This window comes from Montipora foliosa, chromosome 2 (genome assembly GCF_036669935.1).
Source record: "Montipora foliosa isolate CH-2021 chromosome 2, ASM3666993v2, whole genome shotgun sequence".
Lineage (NCBI taxonomy): Eukaryota > Metazoa > Cnidaria > Anthozoa > Scleractinia > Acroporidae > Montipora > Montipora foliosa.
In genome coordinates, this window is record NC_090870.1 from 61,879,803 (window position 1) to 61,900,354 (window position 20,552).

General features: G+C 40.8%; 2 long non-coding RNA genes across 3 annotated transcripts in view; one reads left to right on the forward strand and one right to left on the reverse strand.

Moving 5' to 3' along the window:
* The window catches only part of LOC137984743 (uncharacterized), a 34,058-nt gene extending 21,890 nt beyond the window's left edge, over window positions 1–12,168 (forward strand). The window contains exons 4-7 of one of the 2 annotated variants that reach the window (XR_011119163.1): window positions 7,015–7,112; window positions 10,027–10,186; window positions 10,501–10,590; window positions 12,028–12,168. This is a non-coding gene — a long non-coding RNA (uncharacterized lncRNA). The remainder of the gene's footprint in view (window positions 1–7,014; window positions 7,113–10,026; window positions 10,187–10,500; window positions 10,591–12,027) is intronic. The other variant, XR_011119161.1, reaches the window with a different exon arrangement.
* On the reverse strand, window positions 12,133–16,562 carry LOC137984736 (uncharacterized). Its single transcript, XR_011119160.1, has 3 exons — window positions 16,441–16,562; window positions 15,933–16,047; window positions 12,133–12,353 (listed from the first exon to the last, which is right to left on the reverse strand). It is a non-coding gene; the product is annotated as an uncharacterized lncRNA (long non-coding RNA).
* Between the last annotated feature and the right edge of the window lie 3,990 nt (window positions 16,563–20,552).

Here is a 20,552-nt window from a genome sequence, read left to right on the forward strand (position 1 = left end):
TGGAGCATATAAAAGAGGCTTACCTAAAATGAAACTTTGCCAGTACGATCAAGAATAAGGTTATAACTCTACGTAGAATTGACGAAAAAAATGCCATCAAGAAAAAGAATACCCGAGGAAACAAAAGTAAGAGTTGGAGTTCTCAAACCCACTGCTGATCTTACTCTGCAAGCATTTCTGGGGAGTTAATCGATAAAGCTATAGGGTCTATGTAGGGGCGCATCGCTGAGATTAAACGAAGCAATGGCAAATACTCAAGCATTAAAGTAGTGCTTTTAAAGCTTTGTAGAGCACTTGAATGGTTTTACATGACAGCAAAACGTTTAAGGCACGATTCAGGAGACTTTTTATACGATTAACGTCTGTTTTGAGAAGCTTTTCAACGGTTAAGCACGGTTAACAAGCAATGGAAAAAAGTGTCAATCTGTTCTGTCACCTTTCTGGCCAGACGACAAAATCATGAAAAATCGACAAAATTCGTTGCTGATAGCCCGCAAATCGTGCCCATCAACGCTTTTGTGAACGTAAATCATACTCTATGTTTCAGCGTGGAAAAATCAGAAGATAGATCAGGTAAATATCGGCAACAAATTTAAGGGAGCGCAAATCCAGTTCTTAAAAATTCAACAAGTCTGCGTGTTCGGTATGGTTAGCGCACGGATGCAAAGTCGTAGAATATAGGTAGGTTGGATAGTTGGATGGAGTAGATAATCTGTGGTAGAAAGTTCGAATCCTCCCTACATGTATATCCGATTTCTTTCTTTTTCTTTTTTTTTTTTTTTTTTCCCAATAGTTTTATTCTCATTTTATAGGCCTCCTGCTTTAAAGGTAAATATAGCTTATGAAAATAATTACAGTGAACTCTCAGGTATTCGAGGTGTAAAATTTTTATTCATCCAGCACCTTTTCTGAAATGAATCACTTAATAAATCAATGAATAAATAAACTGAATGAACAATTAAGTGCATAAAGTAACGATGTTTCACATCCTAGGACTCAATATTTCCTACGATGCAGTAATATCATATATACAATAATAGCGATTCTCTAATTAGAGGACAAATACAGTAATTGAAATAATTTCACCGTATTGAGTTATTCACCGAGAACGATTGTTTGTTCGGAAAAATGCTGAGATCAGCTCGTCAAAAAGTCAGTAGCTCCGCACTTTGGATGGCTCTATTAAATTTTGGGGGATGAAAGTTGAATATATATATAATTGGACCTTGGTTATTACTGGGTTGCCAGTATGGCAAACCCAGTCGGAATCTGTGTTTAATTTCGTGGGTTTTTTTGTTATTTTTTCCCGTGTAGGGAAAAGTCTTGCCTGTCACTCCCCTGCTAAGTGGTGTCTTTGTGCATAGAGTTTTCTGTGCATATTTTGTTAGGTTTGAGGGGGCTGGGGAAATGCGTAGCTTGCTCTGCACAATTAACCTGTAATGGTGTTGGAAGTCATTGTAACGCGAATGGCGTTTTAGTACATCTTTAAAAGAAATATACCCATATGGTGCTCAAGAATGGAACGTCAAGACAGGCGGTGAAACAAAGATCTGGAATCTTAAAAGCGATGAGTAATGGACTTCGACAGCGTGAATCTTTCGCCGGTCGAGCCGAAATCAAAATGAGCTGTACTTTTAATGTTTTGCCAAGGTGGTGATACGTACAACACTGAAACCAAATGGAAATTTCTCTGGTAACTTACGGGTGCAACAAAGACAGAGAAAGAATCGAACACCACAAGTAGATCTGTGATCTCTGTTGTGTCTCACAGTGTTTACTGAAGTCGCATCTATTTAAAGTTTGCCTGTTTGTCTGGCAAGTAACATTCATTTTGTACTCTACTCTACTCTGCAAAGGTTAAAAAAAATTGGAAATGTGAGAGTGAAAAATTATATGAATGAAAGCTTGTTCTCTCTTTTGTGCTTTATTATGTACGGTCAAGGTTCTTTCGAAAAGGGTTTGATGTTAACTGTCAGAAATTAATTTAATTGCATATTCTTTGTGATTGTGTGTTTCGCTTGCACGCACGCAACTGAAATAGGAAGGGTTTCTTGCCTCTCATAGCAAATATGTTGCTTGTTTCAATAAATGTTTCGCTGGAAAATATTTCTGTGAAATTTCCAGCTTTTGTAAATTTATCATGTTGTGTAATTTTCGAGCTTAGCAAATTTGCATCCATGTGTTGAAATGTGATACGGGGAGAATTTTTGTGGGAATACATAAGTCACGAAAATAAACAGGTCTTTTGGAAGCGTGCTTGAGTTTCAACAAAATGACCCCCAAAATCGGCAAAAGATTGTGATGCTGGTGAATAATAAAGTAGCTACTATTACCAAAACGATAGAATTACCTGGTGATAAATAACCTTGTCTTGGAGAGTAAATTTTTGATTTTCCAGAAATAATGGTCAACCTCTGAGAGTTGGGCGATTGTGATCTTTGTGTTGAATTCGCACATTTCTTGTCAAAATTTATAACAATTGAAAGAAAAAGAACTAACAAAAACAAAAACCCGGTATCTAAGCATCATTTAACACAGATGCTTCACTGTTTCGCGAGTAAACATGCTGCGGTAACTTGCTCACTGCGCCGGCTGAATTCGATGTGCGATTTACTCGGTGCAGCCAAAAGTACAATTACAACAAAACAACTAAAATCTCCCAAAATGTTTTTCGCTGATGCAAGGCTGTTGCCTAACAGGAGCCCGGTAGCCTGGGGCTCCCAAAGAATAGCTCTGGGCTCCTTAATTTTTCACAGCAACGCCTTTCACTTCATATGTTGGGCTCCTAAGTTCTCAGCGTTTAGCTCTGAGGGGCCCTTTAAAATTTTCTTAGGCAGCAGCCTTGGCTGATGGTAACTTTTTATATTCGTGGTTCAAAATTAATGTTGTTTTCATGTCGTAAATTTTGTTACCGATGGCAAAATATTTTCTTAGTTCAGTTCAGTTCAGTTCTTTATACATGCCCACAGGTAGCAGATGCTAATCTAGGTGGGTCATGTCGTGACTAAAAAGAGTAGGTAGACAAGTTTACAGGAAAATCAAGAAGATAAATGTACAAGAATATATATTATAAAATTAAGTTTGTGAGCTAATTAGTACCACATTAGTACCGTCCTGAAACTTTCTTCTGCTCTTCTTAAAAACTGTGTATCCATATTTATTTACTTTTACATCAATAATTGTTTTGCATAAAGCAAGCTAACAAAATCTGTATCTTGCTTGGTTCGCATTTGATAGCATTAAAATATAATTTTCGGTCTTATGCTTCTGTTACTGAGTGATATATTTCTTAGGTCGCCCATCCAGTTACTAACCCTGCCGGATAGGGCTTAACTTCAGCTTTCAACTTTTGTTTACAAAGCAGTCAGATGCAGTCAGTGCACGCTTACACTTGTGGTGGAAAGAAGTTGCATGATCAACAAGTCAGGCCAGAAGCCAATGTTTCTTGATTCCCTTTTATTTTCTTCAATCTCTCTGGGTTCAGTACTTTGCTAGTAACCACATGTCTTCTCAAGGGGCTATTTATCTAAGACTTCTACCATGGCGCTACAATGATAGACAATACCAAAACAATATCGTGTACTGTTAGACCTACATATTACGCAAAGACAACTGTCAACATGTCATCCCAGAAGACAATGTTTTTCACTTCCCATTTATTTTCTTCAATCTTTCTGGGTTCTGTACTTTGCTAGTAACCACATGTCTTCTCAGGCTATTTACCCAAGACTTCTACCATGGCACTACAATGATAGACAAAACCAAAACAATATTGTGCACGGTTAGAGCTACACATTATGCAAGGACAACTTGAATCTCCTGGAAGACAACACACAGCTCAGTTGACATTATGGAATAAATCGCTGTGTTACTTCACTACCACACATAAGCAATGCATATTTTTTTAAAGAGGACAGGAATTTCTTCTTTCTGACAAATGATTAAGTAATGATCCGTGTAAGGTGGATAGCAATTTCCTTTGTTGTGCGGCAACGGGGCTTTCCCCACATAGGAAGGTTATCATTTTTACACAGAGAATGCTCTTATGTAGCCTTTAAATGTACTCCCGTGGGACCCGTTTGATCTTTTAGAATCCTGTGTAGTGTCTCTCACTCAAAGGATTAATAAATATGTAAATATGTATGTATGTATGTATGTATTTCATTGTTCTTCTAAAGCGCTCCAACGTTCCACTGAGCGACATTGTAAACTTTTACTGCACCGCGATAAGACCTGTTTTAGAGTACTGTGTGCCAGTTTTCCATCATGCACTTCCAGAGTATCTTAGTGATGACATCGAATGAGTGCAAAAGAGAGTGCTCTCCATCATTCGTCCGTATGCGTTGTATTCAGAATGTTTGGTCAGGTTCGATTTAGTAACCTTGCACGCTAGACGCGTAGCTCTGTGTAGTAAGCTTTAATTTTGAGTCTATTACGTCATGCCCGGATCACAAACTTTTGCCTGTCTTACCTCCTAAGAGAGAACACAGATATAATCTAAGACAGTCCATGGCTTATGCCATGCCCCGTACACATATAAATCGTTTTAAGAACACTTTTATTCCAAGTATGTGTACATAATTTTTTAGACTAGTTTGTACATAGTTATATATAGAGAGTTTTTCGAATTTTTATAGAAATGTTTATTGTTATATTTTCAATTAGTATTTATATTTTTAGAATTTATTTAATCTTAATTTTAAGTAAAGGTAATGCAATTCAGTCTACGGACTGCTATGTTCGATATTTTAATAAACTATCTATCTATCATGTATGTATGTATAAATTCCTCAGGTTTTTGCATGCTGGGAGAGGCGTTACTAAACACAGGAGCGGAACAGAACGGAATAAACCGGAATGAGGCAGAATAACACTGGAATGAAACGAAATGAACAAGAATGGTACCGGAATATACTGGAACCAGCCGGAATGACACCGGAATGAGGTGTAATGACACCCAAATAAAGCGGAATATACCGGAATGAACCTGAAAGTGCCAAAATTTGGTGTTTTAGTTAGCACCGACTGATTTTCTGTTGTTTCAGTCAGTTTTTGTTGTGTCACGTGATTCTCTAAGGGAATTGCATGTGTTTTTGCCTTTTGTAACATTTAAAAAAATTCGATCACAAGAAAAATTTGACAGGTACATCCGTCGCTAAATGAATAATTATTTGTTGCGGAAGTAACATTTTTTCGTGAACAAATACAGTAGCAAGAGAAACAGAATGGTATTCTAATAGTTTTTATCTATGGATATAGGAGGCGGCTTTCACTGTGCAAGTCAGAAAACCGTGAACATTTTATTTCATTCTGACAGGTCAATTGTGTATTGACCAATCACAATCAAGATCAGCGAACCACAAACTAATTACCGTTGCTGCTCGCCTGTTACCACGGCCCACATGTGATAAAGATATACAGAAATAGATTTGCTCAAATGGCCGGAAGACTCTTTTTCTCTTCCCAATTGTTGGCAATAATGCCATCCAACCTGAACGCAGTGTTTCCTTGTTTGAAGAAAGTCAGAAGCACAGAAAAAATGGCAACCATTGATAATATATTCACATGAAGAGTTGTGAGAATATATCGTGACTTGTTCCAAGCCTTGTTACTTCCCCTTTAATGTAATTTTTTTTTTGTCAGTCTCTCTATTCTGCAACACTTATTCATTCACAGTCTAGAATGATAAAAATTACTGTTTGTTCCTGTCATTCCGGTCCATGCTAATCAGCTTGATTCTGGTGTCCTTCTGCTTTATTCTTCCTTATTCTGTTGTCATTTTTCCTTGTTCCGGCATATTGCACTTTATTTGTTTGTCATTCTGGCTCGTTTTGGTATATTCCGGTACCATTTTTGTTCATTCCGTCTCATTCCAGTGTCGTTCCACCTCATTGCGGCATATTCCGGTATATTCCGTTCCATTCAGTTCCGCTCCTGTTTTTAGTAACACCTTGCTTGGAGATGTTGGTGAATCAAAGAAGAATGAAAAGTGCATTACTCAACCACAAAAATGTTGCGTCACGGTACCTAAGCCATGCATGTAGTGTCCTTTTAACCCCCCTCCCAATCAATGTTGCAAAGGATTCATGTCTTAGATGTTTGACAGTGAGAACATTTGGTGGTGGAGTGGGAATTTGCAGGTGCAGGACTGACAGTGTGTTGGTGAAAAGGAGATGACTGGGTTGAGTTTTGAGGTGGAAATAATAGCTCCGAGGGATGTCAATCATCTGTTACAGTTAAGGTCCTACTAATCCAATTTGGCGATCAAGGTGTTGAAGCTGTGCCAGGCTCATGTGTCTGACAAAGGCAAAAGCCAATAAAATTGAAGGCTTTGAATACTTTGATAAACTGTTTGTATTTAGTTGAAGAAGCAAAGAGCTGGAGTATTGAGTATTGAGTATTTTTTGCTTGACCATTAAAGTGCTACTGTAATCAAATTTTTGTCTCTTGAATTTTTAGGTGTATCATATAGAATTCCAAGAAAGATTAAAAACACTGTTTACTGTTTGGAAATATCTGCATTGGTTCCGGAAATATTTAAGTTTGAAAAATCTTTAAATGGACCAATTCGGCTAACTCAATGTTGTACCCAATTCAGATCCTTTGGGAATAAAACGTTTTGTTCCAAATATTTCCATATGAATGCTGCATTATCATGCAAATGCAATACACAAAGAATCTTAACCCCGAGAGATTTGAATTGGGTACAACATTGCGTTAGCCGAATTGGTCTATTATGCAAATGAGATTAGTGATGACATCATTCACTCAACCCAATATAAAATCAAGGATATAAATAGAGCTATCTTGGTCAATTTGCAGTAGAGACCATTGAAACTTGGTAGGCTAATAGTTATACAGGCAACACACCTTCGGCTGTTAAGAAATTGGTTGCAATGGGAACTCACTCTTTTCCAGTTCCCTCCAACCTTATTCAATATTTTTGGGGATCATAAGCTAGAAAAACATTTAGCAAGGCAACAAACTGGACCTAACATATTTATATGCTTACAGGATCATACAGATGAGGCACCACTGGTAAATATCAATGTCAAAGGTGGCCACCAAAGCCTTTAATATCAGGAAGGTCTGGAACCCAGTAAGTTGCCATGGTAACAAACCAGTATGCTTGTATTGTGGAGCACATCTTCAAGAATCTTACTGCAAAGAATGTAGCATTTCTGTTACAAATTGGCTGGGATATCTTTGTCCATCATATTTGATTGTAATTCGGTTGAGTTTATGGCGTCATCACTTGGCTAATTTGCATATTTTGTAAACTTGAATATCTCTTAAAAGTAAACAGCATTCTTTTCCTTGTACAGACTACATTTTTTTGTATTTAAATGGCTTAGATAGGAAAGATTCGAATTTCGTCATAATAGCACTTTAAAAAACTGCAAATTTACTTCTAAAGTTCTGTTTTGCTCGTAGCATCCTTCTGCGCCCAGGTGGGTGCATATGCATGATTTTTAATGCGCCATTTGCATTTGTCTTGCGAGAATCATGCAAGGGCACAGCGCAGTGAAAACACTGCAGAGGTATCGGTTTTTTTGATATGGCACCACGAGACTTGTTTTGTGACAAATGCAGTCACAAGTCTGTCAACATTTACTCCTCAACCCCAACTAAAAAGGTGTTGAATATAATTATGTGGGCCAATATTGTTCCTATACTGTTATTGGCTCTTAAGGCTTTCTAAATTGCTCATAATTGGTGGAGAATTATACATTTGAGATTGATAGTGCAAGGGTTGATGTTGTTGAATTAGGCCATGCTAACAATTTCTTTTTGTAAGGGCTGTCTGGTACAGTAATCATGGCAGAGAATGGTATTGGATGGATAGTTAACTTTATTTAAACTTGGCTCTAGTATGATACTAGTGATCTGAAATCATTTGAACTTGAGCCAAAGTCATGATGTTGGCAAAATTAGTTCATTTCTGATCAGTTTGGGAAACCACATTATGGCGTTCCCTTTCCATGTTTCATGCTAACATGAATTCGATTTTGATGTCAACACCTTGCACTTTTTTCAATATAACAATGTTTGGGATGAAATTTACCAAGTGATAATTTCGGTTGTTCGCTCTGGGTATTCTGCTTTTTGCGTGAATTTTCAAATGATGGACTTGGCACTCGGACAGTGGCTTGTGATTAGGTGCAAAATGCAAATAATTTATTTCATTACATTCTAAACCTTGGATAATCCAATGTTAGATTTCTCATTGGTTTACTGGCTCTTGGCTTCCAGCCATTATGCCTGCATTTGACCTTATATGAAAATGAATTCGGCAAATGTCGCTTAGCATGAAGTATTTGCCGCCCAGAAGTCCTGTCACTTTCCAGTTGTTTCTTCAACTTAAAGAAAATTTAGCAAAACCGAAGTTTGAGAATTCAAGAAAACAATCATTCCATTTGCACTTGTTGGATACGAGATTGGAATAATTGTTAGGGAAGTGGTCAAAACTACTACACTCAAACAGGAACCACCAAACCACAAAATAGATGGTGGTGTCTGCCTGCACCCCCCTTGCTTAACGTCAAAAGATGGTGTTTATATTGCATAGCCACCCCTCTATCCAGCAGTGAAAAGTCATAGTGAGATTCAAACCTTTTCTCATTTGTCTAGTAATGCCGATTCTTGCTAGCTGAATATTCCTTTGTCAACTCAAATTTAAAAGCCAATAAAATGTTGTTGGTAATGTTCATGTGATAAGTTCGAAGATACACTGTAGGTGGTACCTTTGAGAACCCCCCTACCCCAAAGTAGGTCCTGTTCGATATAGTAGATTTGACCAGTTCCCTTAGATATTGTATTATATTACTGTTATATTTAGAACTTCGCAAGCAGTACTTAGTCAATTCACAAAGTCAGTCAAATTATTTGGAGATTTTATTATTCCATTTTTGTGAAGTCCATTGCATTCACTTTACTTGGAAGCTATAGCCCTGCATCATTTACAAATAAAGAAGGAGGTGCTGTTAATGTAGGCTCGATTTCCTGCCGCTCACTCGAGTTCAGGTATCCTCCCCGAGAAGAGACGGCTGGACGCGTGAGCGATAGATTGTGTCGGTGACCTAAATTCAAAATATAATTTATGTGAAGTTAATAGTGGCGGGGAAATAGCATTAGACATCCCAAAAACACTGATTTAAAAAAAACAGAAATTACATAAGAATGCTTAAAGCGTCTGTGCGAAGTTTCCAGATGATACGAGCTCTAGTTTGTGGTTAAATGATCGATGTGAGTTTGAATTGAACCGGTGAATCATCGACAAAATCTTTGGCTGCTTTAGCTCTCAGTCGACCTCATCGGCCCGGGTCAAAGAATACCTTCGCAGCCAAAACATATAATTTATGCCAGACAGATTTGTGCAGGCGAGTTTCTGATTGGCGGAGATTAACAATGGCTCACCTCACGCGTCCAGCCGAGATTTCAGGAGTGAGCACTGGCTCATTTCCCGAAACAGCGGCTGGTAATCGAGCCTACTGTTAATGGGAATACAATTGTCTTTAAACTCTTGGACAACAGGAGACTGAATTAATATTAGTTTGTAGCCAAAAGGGCTATTGTTTAGTTGAAAAAAGAAATCACTAGTCTATGGTAAGAAGAGAAGCAATTTGGTCATTGGGTGACAGTTAGGGCTTGGAAATATCCCTTTTTGAAATAAGAGATCTTGCAGTTCTCAGCAATTTGTAAAATGGAAAAAATCACAGGGGATACCACTTAAGACAGGGCTTTCATTAATCCATTGACAGATTTGATTCCTCAAATGCACTAGGATACCTCTAGTTTACAAGTAAAATTATCATGGGTTAATGGAGGGGACATAGTTTTTGACTGCTTAACCCATTGACTCGTCAAATTCCCTGGGATGCCCCCAGTTGGCGATTAGACGGACTAAAATCAGTCAAGTCTCACTCACAGGGGTCAATGGGTTAATGTTGATGTCATGACTTTATGATCACTCAAGTTTCCTGGAAATCTCCATGTCTAACCACTTTTCTCGTATATGGTTTTGAGGTTTGTCTATACCCAACATGCATACTATCTTCAAAAGAAGTGAGGAAAACCTATTAATGTGACCTAACTTGGGAGAAGCACAAGAAACAGGTTCTATCAAGGACAAACTTGCACAAAGGATGAGAACACTTAACCACAACAACAGCATGAGAGAGCTGTGGTAGGTATTTCCATGTTGTACAGGACAGGTCAGAAAAATCCCTCTCAACAAGTAATAAGTGACTTGCAGGAAGCCTGTAAAGTCTGCATGGATGTTTGATGCTAGGAGGAAAGCCCTGTCCCTAGTACTTCTCTTTAGGCATTAATTATTTATGGCTGCACGTTGCCTTGAGCAGACAGATATTGATATTAACTATGCAACCGATGTTGTACCTGTCACACCATTTTTACACATTATGAGTGAGGAATTTTGTTATAGTCTCTAACAGTTATTTATTGTATTTGTCTTGCTTTGTCTGTTGGAAATTTTTCTAGAGAGGATGAAAGGAGTAAGGAGAGTGCAAAAGTTATAAGATGAGAAAAGCGAAGCCCAAAGATGTTCATATTGTTTTATTTGCTTATCATGTAAGTGCATCTTTTCCTGCACATATATCAGATTAAGGTAATTCCCTTGAAAATAAGGTAGAGTACTATCCAGGACATGTTTAAAATGCAATAAAAAGATGGGGCCCAGTTTGCTTGTTTCCACACTGCATGCTCTTTATCATAAGTGTTTTTAACCTGATTGCCTGAAAAGCCTTTGAAACTTTATCAACTGGAAAAAGTATTGTTTAAATCTAGCAACAGCTACTATCACTGAAAACTTGAGCCTACATGTACTTGTCTGTCTGAGGTATAAATTTTCATGAAAGTGGTTTCAGATGAATTGCTCGACCCTTCAAAGAAATGTATGCAAATACAGCTGTAGGCCATTTGCATGATGGTGTCAATAACACCTTTGAAATGGGGGCCACTGTGCTCATTTCTTTGCAACACAAGGACAAAGAGATTACTTCTCTGGCAAATAGATTTTTTTTCTCCCTAGTCTTTTGGGTTTTTTTTTTTGTGGCTTAGTATTAGCATGTACAAATGTAATGATAATGACGTATAAAACCTGTCATGCATCGTTGATTGTTATGTAATTCCAGAATGCCCATGGCAGTTAAGGGTATGGGAGATTTCATTTTAGTGAACCCTCATTAACTGGTGTCACATCCATGACTTGTTACAATACTTTTAAGCTGCCATTCATTCCTGCTTTCTTTGGTGAATGGCACATTTGTTTCAGTATCCCTCTTCCTCCCCTTTCCCTGTCGGAAGTGCTTTCTTGGTAGTGGTGGGGATTTGCATTTTTTAAGGCATGTTTTGTGTCCACACGTTTACTCGGCTCATTGCATGTTTACTTGAACCAGATGATTATGTAATTAAGTGGATAAATTTATTGATTAAACCGGCTATGGGCCTTTGCCCTGAGCCATTTCACTCAACTTCATGGTTACTATCTTTTTCTGAGTGCCCAGTAAACGAGCACAGGTAATGCAGCCCAATGTTCAAAGAAATTCCTTATTTGGGGAGGGAGAAAGGGCATAAATGTTCAACAAAGGTACAATGTGGGCCTCAAATGATTATTTTCCACCAAAGGTTTAGTGCAAATTGCAAGACAACACTTTCGTAATCAATAGGAGTTTTCATGATTGCACTTTTGAACAGCAAAAGCGGCCTGTGTTTTCTTTCCTTTCACCAGCGAGAATCCCTGCCATCTTTGATGTTGCAATGTTATGCGCAGTGCAAAACTAGCACCTTAATGGTCCAGCCTGAATGATCTCTGCATTACTCATCACTAGTTGTCATGGTACTTGTTATACACTTACAGAGCAATGCTTTTTTCTTTTGTGAGGAACTATTTCAATGTTTATGCTTGCAAGAAATCCTCTTAATTATTCACATTTGTAGCACTGGAAATGATCATTTGGGATTTGTTGGAAGGGTAATCTAATAAAGGCCTTTTTTTCTCCTTTACAGTGTTGTACTGACTATGCGCCAGAGGTGGATTGCAAAGCCATGAAAGTTATGTGATGCTGTTATACTGAGGAAATGTATTGCATATGAACAATGACAAAAGATCTGTGGCAATGAGCTGTATCATTTCTCTCAAAAAGTGCTTTACTCATACACATACTATGGCAAACATCCAATTTGTCTGTTGTTTGTGTTGTTACAATTGTCAAGTAATTGTGGTTTATGCCAAAAAAGACGTCTTCTTTCGGCATGAGGCTCAGGCAACCTGGGTATCATCTTTTCCTCAGGAATGTCACAAAAGAGGAAAGACCATCTTGAATTGTGCAGTTCTGTTAAAAAAGAAAGTTGTTAATTGGTGTAAAATACAGTTTGTAATGTGTACACTTAAGTTTGTTAATGATCTAAATGATATAAGAAATGAATAATATTCTGAACTGCGGGTATGAAATCAAATAAAGTTACGATTCTCGCAGTTATGGATGCAATTTTAGCAATTACGTAGAGAAGCCTGAAATGTTCAGGAAGTGAACGGGGTTTGAACCAGTGACCTTAAATACCGGCACGGCCCTAATTCAACCCTTATTTAAAGGCTTTGTGTCAGGAATTAGACCTCAGACTGGCCAGCAAATCAAGGGAACATAACAAGATAATAATTACTTAAACACAGAGGGAGAATATCAATGAAATAGCAAATACATGTCCAGAAGGAAATGGGCAAAATTGAAGAAGGTTAGAATGGATTGCAAGCAAGGTTTGTTAAATATGTTGAGCCTATCCATGTTGTTCTTCAAAGTTCACCTCTGATCTGCCGAAGTTTGATTTTGTATGCTTTTTAGACGTTTTGTCAAAAAGTGATGAGTTTTGTTCAAAAGTAATTTGTAGTTTAAGATTAAGTTGCATATAGTGAGCAAGGGTGTGTAACTAATCCTAAAACTACAGAAAATTAACTTTGCTGCCATGACACAGCCTTCCTTTGAGAAATATCTTGTGTGCATGGTACATTGTAGTGTGTGTCCTTTGAGATATCGAAACATCTAAGCACACTGACCACGTGATTATAATTTTGAATCATGTTGAACTTGATTCACACATTCACACCCCAACCACCCTGCACACCCACATTGACAGGTAAAATCGTCTGCCATTAGACAGTGAAATAAGTCCCACTCCTCGGAGTCAATGGGTTAAATGGGCACATAGTTTTTGAGTGGATATCTAACTCATTGACATGTGAACAGCCCAGTGGAATGGCCCCAATTGACGAGTAAAATCTGCTGGTGTTATACAGAGTAAATACTATTTGGTTACCACTAGTAGGAGTAATAGAGGATATAACATGTCCGCACTGATATTCCAAATTTCTCTTTAGTGCGCTGCCTCATGAAGTATTTTTCAACCCGAGAAGAGAAATGTCGTATCTTCAAGCAGTCATGTAATATTGTATTGATTATTTAAATACCAATGAAATCTAAATCATTTCACAAAGGCCTCAAAAGGTGCGACTTTTACTTGTAACCATAGCAACAGTGACCACTACACTTGTGAAGATATCAGGTTTTTACGCTAAAGCTCACTTGGCAGTTCATTGGTGTATACATAATAGAACGGGTTAATACCAAGAGACAAATGATTGATTTGGATATCGTGGGCAAGAATGTTTCAGTGATGACCAGCTAAACATTTCTGAAAATATGAACATTAGGGGAATTTGAATGTGAGAATAGCTCAGCAGTGCAAGTGCCTTTTGCTAACCCTCAGGTGAATTGGCAAAGTTCATTGAAGTGGGTGTGATGCAATATGGTCTGTACATGATTGCCAAATCAGATTTAGAGCATGTCACGCCACTTTGATTGGAAAATCCACAGTATGACCTCACATTCAAATTGCACGAGCAAAAGTTTACAATTATCTCTTGGGGAAACCTTGGTTAGAAAAGAAGTAAATACTGTTCCATAAATCATGCCTATTCAGCCCCTTTTCGGGAAAGAATGAGGGTGAGTTGAAGCTGCACACTGATGGTTTTGAGGATATAGTATCATGCAATCTGATTTGCCTCAACAGGTAAATGGATGGAATTTGAGTGGTTAGTAGGTTTATTTGAATTTAGATGTTATGGGACCTTAATCAAAAAGGATGCAATAGGGAGGTGTAACTGTGAAGCTACTTATGAAATGTGTGACAACAAGAACAATATTTTATTTACTCTTCATAATTCATAGACATGAATTTTGCAATGAATGTTAAATAAAAAATATGACAACATATGGAGTAAGAGAAGTGTGGATAAAAGATGAGACAGGTAGAAATGAATCTTGTGGTTTTCGAGTTATCCTCTTAAAATGCGGAATTGAACATACATCGCAAATGAAAATTTGCAAATTGCTTGGTGTTGTTGAGAGGCAAACAGACTGGTAGCAGAAGCATTGTTGTGAATAACGTGTGTTTGAGATTGGTGTATCCCAATCTTTAGGGGAACCGCTCAGGGCCCGGTTCCTCGAAAGCCAATAAACGGTAATGTAAGATTAAAAATTAACCAAGCAGTTTATTTCTGTACTCCCAAATGCTGTTCAACGCAGATTTTTGGCAGAACTTTACATGAGAAGACGTCAATCTTGAAAAACAAAATTAAGCAAAAGAAACTTTAACCAAAAAGTTCAAAAGGTGAAACAAAAGTATACGCAAACCCTGGATTAAGTTAATCGGCTTTCGAGGAACCGGGCCCTGATTGCCAAGTATAAAAAGTAGGAAAAAAGCATTCTTGAAGGCTATCAATTTCAGGTAAAGTCAAGTCTGTTTTCATGCAAAATATTGAAAGCAAAAGCCTTAAAGAATTATTGATGGCTGATTTCCATTCATACTGTTAATTAATCTTGAACAAGAGGAACACTGAGGCCAAAATGATTGCATTGAGATATACAGTATTCCATGGTAGTAATATTGAGACAAGTGAAAGATGGATGAGCAGTGATAGAAGCAAGAGGAGCATAGGAAACAAAGAAAGGAAACTGGGATTTTGTTTTGAAAGGAAATGCTATAGAAGAGGGAAATTATTTAGTGAAGGTAAGCGTACATGTGTTTACCAAATTCCATTCATGCAGCCAAGGGAGAGAGGGTACAGTAAGCGTGTGTACATTTTTTGTGAATAGCAAATATAAAGTGTAAAAGTGGCTTTTTTTGTTGTAAATGATTGGATGTTTTGCAAAATTGGTAGGAGTGGACCATCTGGGTAATTAGACAGGAGTAACGTCGTAGGTGAAATGGAATTGCAAGAATTGTCTGCTTACTAGCCTGTCTGTATGACAAAGTAGATTGGTTTGGAGTGTTTGTGGAAAGAATAGTTTTAGAGGAAGTGTAGGTAGTAGGTTTGTGTGAAGAATATGCACGAAGGAATGTGCTGTGTGTTGTTTTGAGTCGTGGTTTGGAAATGTTAGGCCGGAGAAAGGTAGCATTGTTGCCATGGAAGTAGCCAATGCATTCCTCTTTCGTCATAATTATTGTGACCAATAGCAATCTTTATAAATACTCGTTCTAACCAAGTTTATTAATACCCTGGAATCAGTCACCTGTAAGTCCTGAAATAGTTCCCTTTACTAGTGGCTGTATGCCCACCATGCAATCAAGGAAAAGGTTATATTAATTATTGATGCTTGAAAGAAAAAGGAAGTGTTATGTATAATTATAGTGTAGACTAACCCTTGGACATAGTAATATGATAATGTAGATATGTAATTTAATGATTGGCTTGTAAAGAAATAAGTTTTTTATGCATAATTATTATTATTATCATAAATAATTGATTTTGTAACTGCCAGCAAAGTGTACAATCTTTTTGGGGTAAAGCTATAAGAGAAGTATAGGTATAGCTTTTGTAGAGGAAAAGCAAGTGAGACGATGAGGATGGTACTTACCAGTTTGAAGAAGAGTCGTTAGTTGTGGCCAAGATGGTATTTGAGAGTGCACAATGTGTTTGGAGGGTTTGGTTTGAACCGTTTGGGTTGGAATGGAGTGTGCATGGTAGTAGACCTGTGTTGGAAAAAGAAAGCAGAAAAAAATTGTTTTATGAGTTAAATGGTAAGCGTATCGTAGTTTTATGGAGCCAGAGAAGAGCTGAGTGTCATTGCTAACCCTAACCCTTCTGAATATAATATTTGTATGCTATGTTATGACATGTTAGGTGATATTTATCATAGGTAATATTTTCTTATAGTTGTTCATATTTAGGCAAGTCAGCCTTTTGGCCGCAATGTAAGTTGTTTGTAATAAACTCTATCTATTTATCTATTGATCTATCACATCGGAAAAGGGTGTAAACAAAGTTGTGTTTAGGGGGAGCGTAACCTTTCGGGATAAGTTAAGGGGCAGGCATATACATATATATTAACGGTATAACCAAGGAATGAGTGGTTAGGTACTTACCAGAGGAGTGCTATACTAGTGGCAGATGACGAGGAGGTTGTCCTAGGGGGTTGAGAGATGATGTGTAGAGATTAGAGTGGCGAGGCCATGTTGGTTTACATTGTGAGAGCCTGGTGCAGAAGAGAGTGACGTAGTTAAGCAAAAGAAGGAGAAGTTTGGGAGCGAGCGAGCGAGCGAGCGAGCGAAGCGTTGAGGCTTTGGAAGGTTAGGGTTTGATAGCGGTTTGGGCCTGCCGGTGGCGGAAGGACATCATGAAGTCTGGAAACCCGTAAGTCCTAGGTGACCCTCGAAGAAGTGAGGGTTGCCTGGCATCGTTCCATAGCCTATCTGTCTTTAGGGTCGATCGGAAAAGCAAGGTTTGGTAGATGGGTTGTGGAAGGAGCCACGGAGCCGGCGGGTAAAACATTAACACTTCTCTGTTCTGTAGCCAGCATGGGGAGTTAGGAGTGGAGCTAGGTTGGCGGAGGTAGTTTTTAGGCGTTGGTGTTGCAGGGAGCGGAGTGTTAATGTTTTTGTTTGCAATGTTTTTGGCGGGAACTCCATCGTAAATGTTGACCAGGGTTACCCATAATCCTTTTCGTTGTAGGAAGAAAAAGTCCACTTGTGTATGCCACGTCATTTTTTTGGCGATAACTCCCCCCGGTTTTGAGGTGAGGACAACCTAACCCCCAGAAGTTGTTGCGAATTGGATTACGCATCCTGTGATACCATTGGTTAGTCTGTAGCACGCCCAGGAAGGCCCTGCATATGTGAGAAAAAATGTTTTTTTGGGATATCTCCCCCCGGTTTTGAGGTGAGACAACCTAACCCCCAAGAGTTGTTGCGGAATTGGATTACGCATCCTATGATACCATTGGTTAGTCCTAGCACGCCCAGGGAAGGCCCTGCATATGTGAAAAAAGTGGTTTTTTGGCCATAACTCCCCCCGGTTTTACACTGCAACCCCCCTAACCCCAAAAAGGTGTTGCGGAATTCGATTGCGCATCGAATGATACCATTGGTTTCCTTGTAGCACCTCAGGGAAAGGCTCTGCATAAGTGAGAAAAGTCAGTTTTTTTTTGCCATAACTCCCCCCTGTTTTGAGTATGGCCCCCCTAACCCCAAAAAGGTGTTGCAGAATCCATTTCTGAATCCAACGGTACCATTGGTTAGTCTGTAGCACGTCAGGGGAAGGCTCTGCATATTACAAAAAAGTGGTGGTGATTTTTCTAAGACTGGCAGCTGGGTAGGCCTGAAAGGTGTATTAAATATACTATAGGGAAGGTTCCAACAGAGTTCGCCCCGAGTCGGTTCGCCCAATCTCTCTAGCAAGCTAGTAGGCCTTAACGAACGCTTCTGGTCGACCTTGGGCACTTTGGATGTGGGTTCAGCCAAAGTTCCGGCGGACAGGACGGTCGGTGAGATCCGGGGGAACGTACAGGCTAGTTCCCGTGTCCCGTCGTCATCTCAGTCGTTCGTTCGGATGCTGCTTTCTGTGGAAAGGACCCTACCGACGACAGGGAGATTCGACTGGGACTGCACTCGGACGTTTGGTCGCGTATCTCTGTCGCCTTTGACTGGACCCAGACCAAACTCGGTGGGTGGTTGGGGGGGTCGACCTCCGGTCGTTTCGCCCCCGACCTCCAGCCTGCCCCAATTCGACAAGAAGTTGCTCGCACCGCCTGAGGACCACGGTGGTGCAATGGGCGAGATGGGTCGTTTCGCCCCCAACCCGATTTTTGCCGAATCGATGCAGGACGTCTCCTAGAGCGTAGCTGACACGATGTGCATGTCGGGGCAGAACGGCGTACGATCCTATTGACTTCCTGAAGGCAAAATGATGAACCAAGAACTGTGTCAGGCGAGACCCGACGACAGGCGAGGGGAAGGTCCGATGTCATGCTAGTGAGTTGTCGAGACATCCAGGAGCCCTAATCTGGTCTTGCATCATGGAATGTGGCAGGCTTGCTTGCTGCGCAAGGGTAGTCGGAGATTGTGCGTGCTGGAAAAAGGTGTATATTGCTACATCCTCGTGACGTTTCACCACATGCGGTGGCTGATTGGCCTGCCCGCTTCCTTGCTGACAGGGATGTTAGGGGCCTGCCTTTCTGCCGGCAGAGGCATAACGAGAAGAGGTGTCGTAGAAAAGCCCATATGTGCGTCCGATTGAGTTCGGTCGGCAAATGGATCGAGATGGGCGCATCCGTCCCAACCGAGTGGTGGTGGAAAACTTGACCACCTACCTAGCACTTTGTCGGATGTGACTGATTGATTTTGGTGCATCCCCAAAAGGCAGGTTAGACGCCAAGTCCACCATGAGGAAAGGAAGGTTGCAAGTCCCAAAGAGCGAGATGTACACCGTCTCAAGGTAAAGAAAGTTCCTGGTTGATCCTGCCAGTAGTCATATGCTTGTCTAAAAGATTAAGCCATGCATGTGCAAGTACGAGCACTCATGCTCGTTGACGAGTAGTACTGTGAAACTGCGAATGGCTCATTAAATCAGTGATCGTTTATTTGATGGATGGTGTTTACTACCGGATGGATAACCGTAGTAATTCTAGAGCTAATACATGCGGACTGGAGTCACGACTGTGAGATCACGTTCTCAGAAAGGATGTATTTATTAGATTCAAAACCGGACCGGCCCCCTGCGCCTCTGTCCCGTTTTACGTGTGGTCCATCTGGCCTGGTGTGTCGGCCTTGCTTCCCCAGGTGCTTACACGCTCCCTTGCCCGCCTCGACGTCATTCCCGTCCGTTGTCGATGCTTCATTCAAATCTCTGCCCTATCAACCTGGTCGACGGTTAAGTTTAGTGGCTTACGCGTGGTGACCGACGGGTAACATGAGGATCAGGGTTCGATGTCCGGAGAGGGAGCCTGAGAAAACGGCTAGCCACATCCAAGGAAGGCAGCAAGGCGCGCAAATTCACCCAAGTCCCGACTCGTGGAGGTAGTGACGAGAAATGACGAGGTGCGTGGGGCCGTCCCTAGTGGGTTCCCTGGGATCGGAAAGTGGGTCCAGCTTACAAGCCTCGGACGAGGATCGATTGGAGGACAAGTCTGGTGCCATCTCACCGCGGTAATTCCAGCTCCAAATAGCGTATATTAAAGTTGTTTGCAGTTAAAAAGCTCGGTAGTCGGATTTCGGGCGGGTTTCCCCGTGTCGTGCCCGGTCTTAAGTTACGGAGGGGCTGACGTGTGGGGTGGGCCGCCCGTTCCGCCCACAACCCCCCCGCGGAGGCCGGTCTTCCGTGGCCCTTCGATTGGGTGCGCCCGGACCTCGGCGGGCGTGACTTTGAAAAAAATCGGATTGTTCGAAAAGCGGGCGTGAATCTCGAGTGACCGGGCGTAAGCATGGAATGACGGCAACGAGGACTCGGGTCCCGTTTTTTGTCGTTGCAACGGACCGGAAGTGATGGTGGACGAGACGGTCGGGGGCACCCGTATTTTCGTCGTCAGAGGTGAAATTCTTGGATCGCGAAGGAACGACCAGGCTGCGAAAGCGAGATCTGCCAAGCACCTCTCTCTCGATCAAGAACGAAAGTCGGATGGATCGAAGAACGATCAGGATACCGTCCTAGTTCCGACCGGTCAACGTTGACCGGACCGGGGATCGGGGGGGCTTTTGAAAGAAAACCCCCTCGGGCACCTTCCTGGGAAAACCGAGAGTTGTCTTGGTTTCCGGGGCGAAGTACGGTCGCAATGGTCCGAAACTTTAAAGGAATTTGACGGGTGAATGGGCACCACCAGGAGTGTGAGCCGGGCGGCTTAATTTGACTCCATCAACCCGGGGGCCCAACCTCACCGCGGTCCGGACATGGCGAGGAATTGACAGATCGAGAGCTCTTTATATCTCGATGCTATGGGTGGTGGTGCATGGGCCGCGTTCTTAGTTGTTGGAAAGCGATCTGTCTGGTTAATTCCCGTGTGAACGAACCGAGACCGTCGCCCCTGCGTAGGTTGGGGCCACCACCCGAAGCTCGTTTGCTTCTGGGGATCCTCTTAGAGGGACGCCCCCCCGCCTGGGTCCGAAGCAACGCCGGAGGCGGGTAGAGGCGATAACAGGTCTGTGATGCCCTGACGATGTGTTCCTGGGCCGCACGCCGCAGCATAACAACTGACGAACGGCAGAGA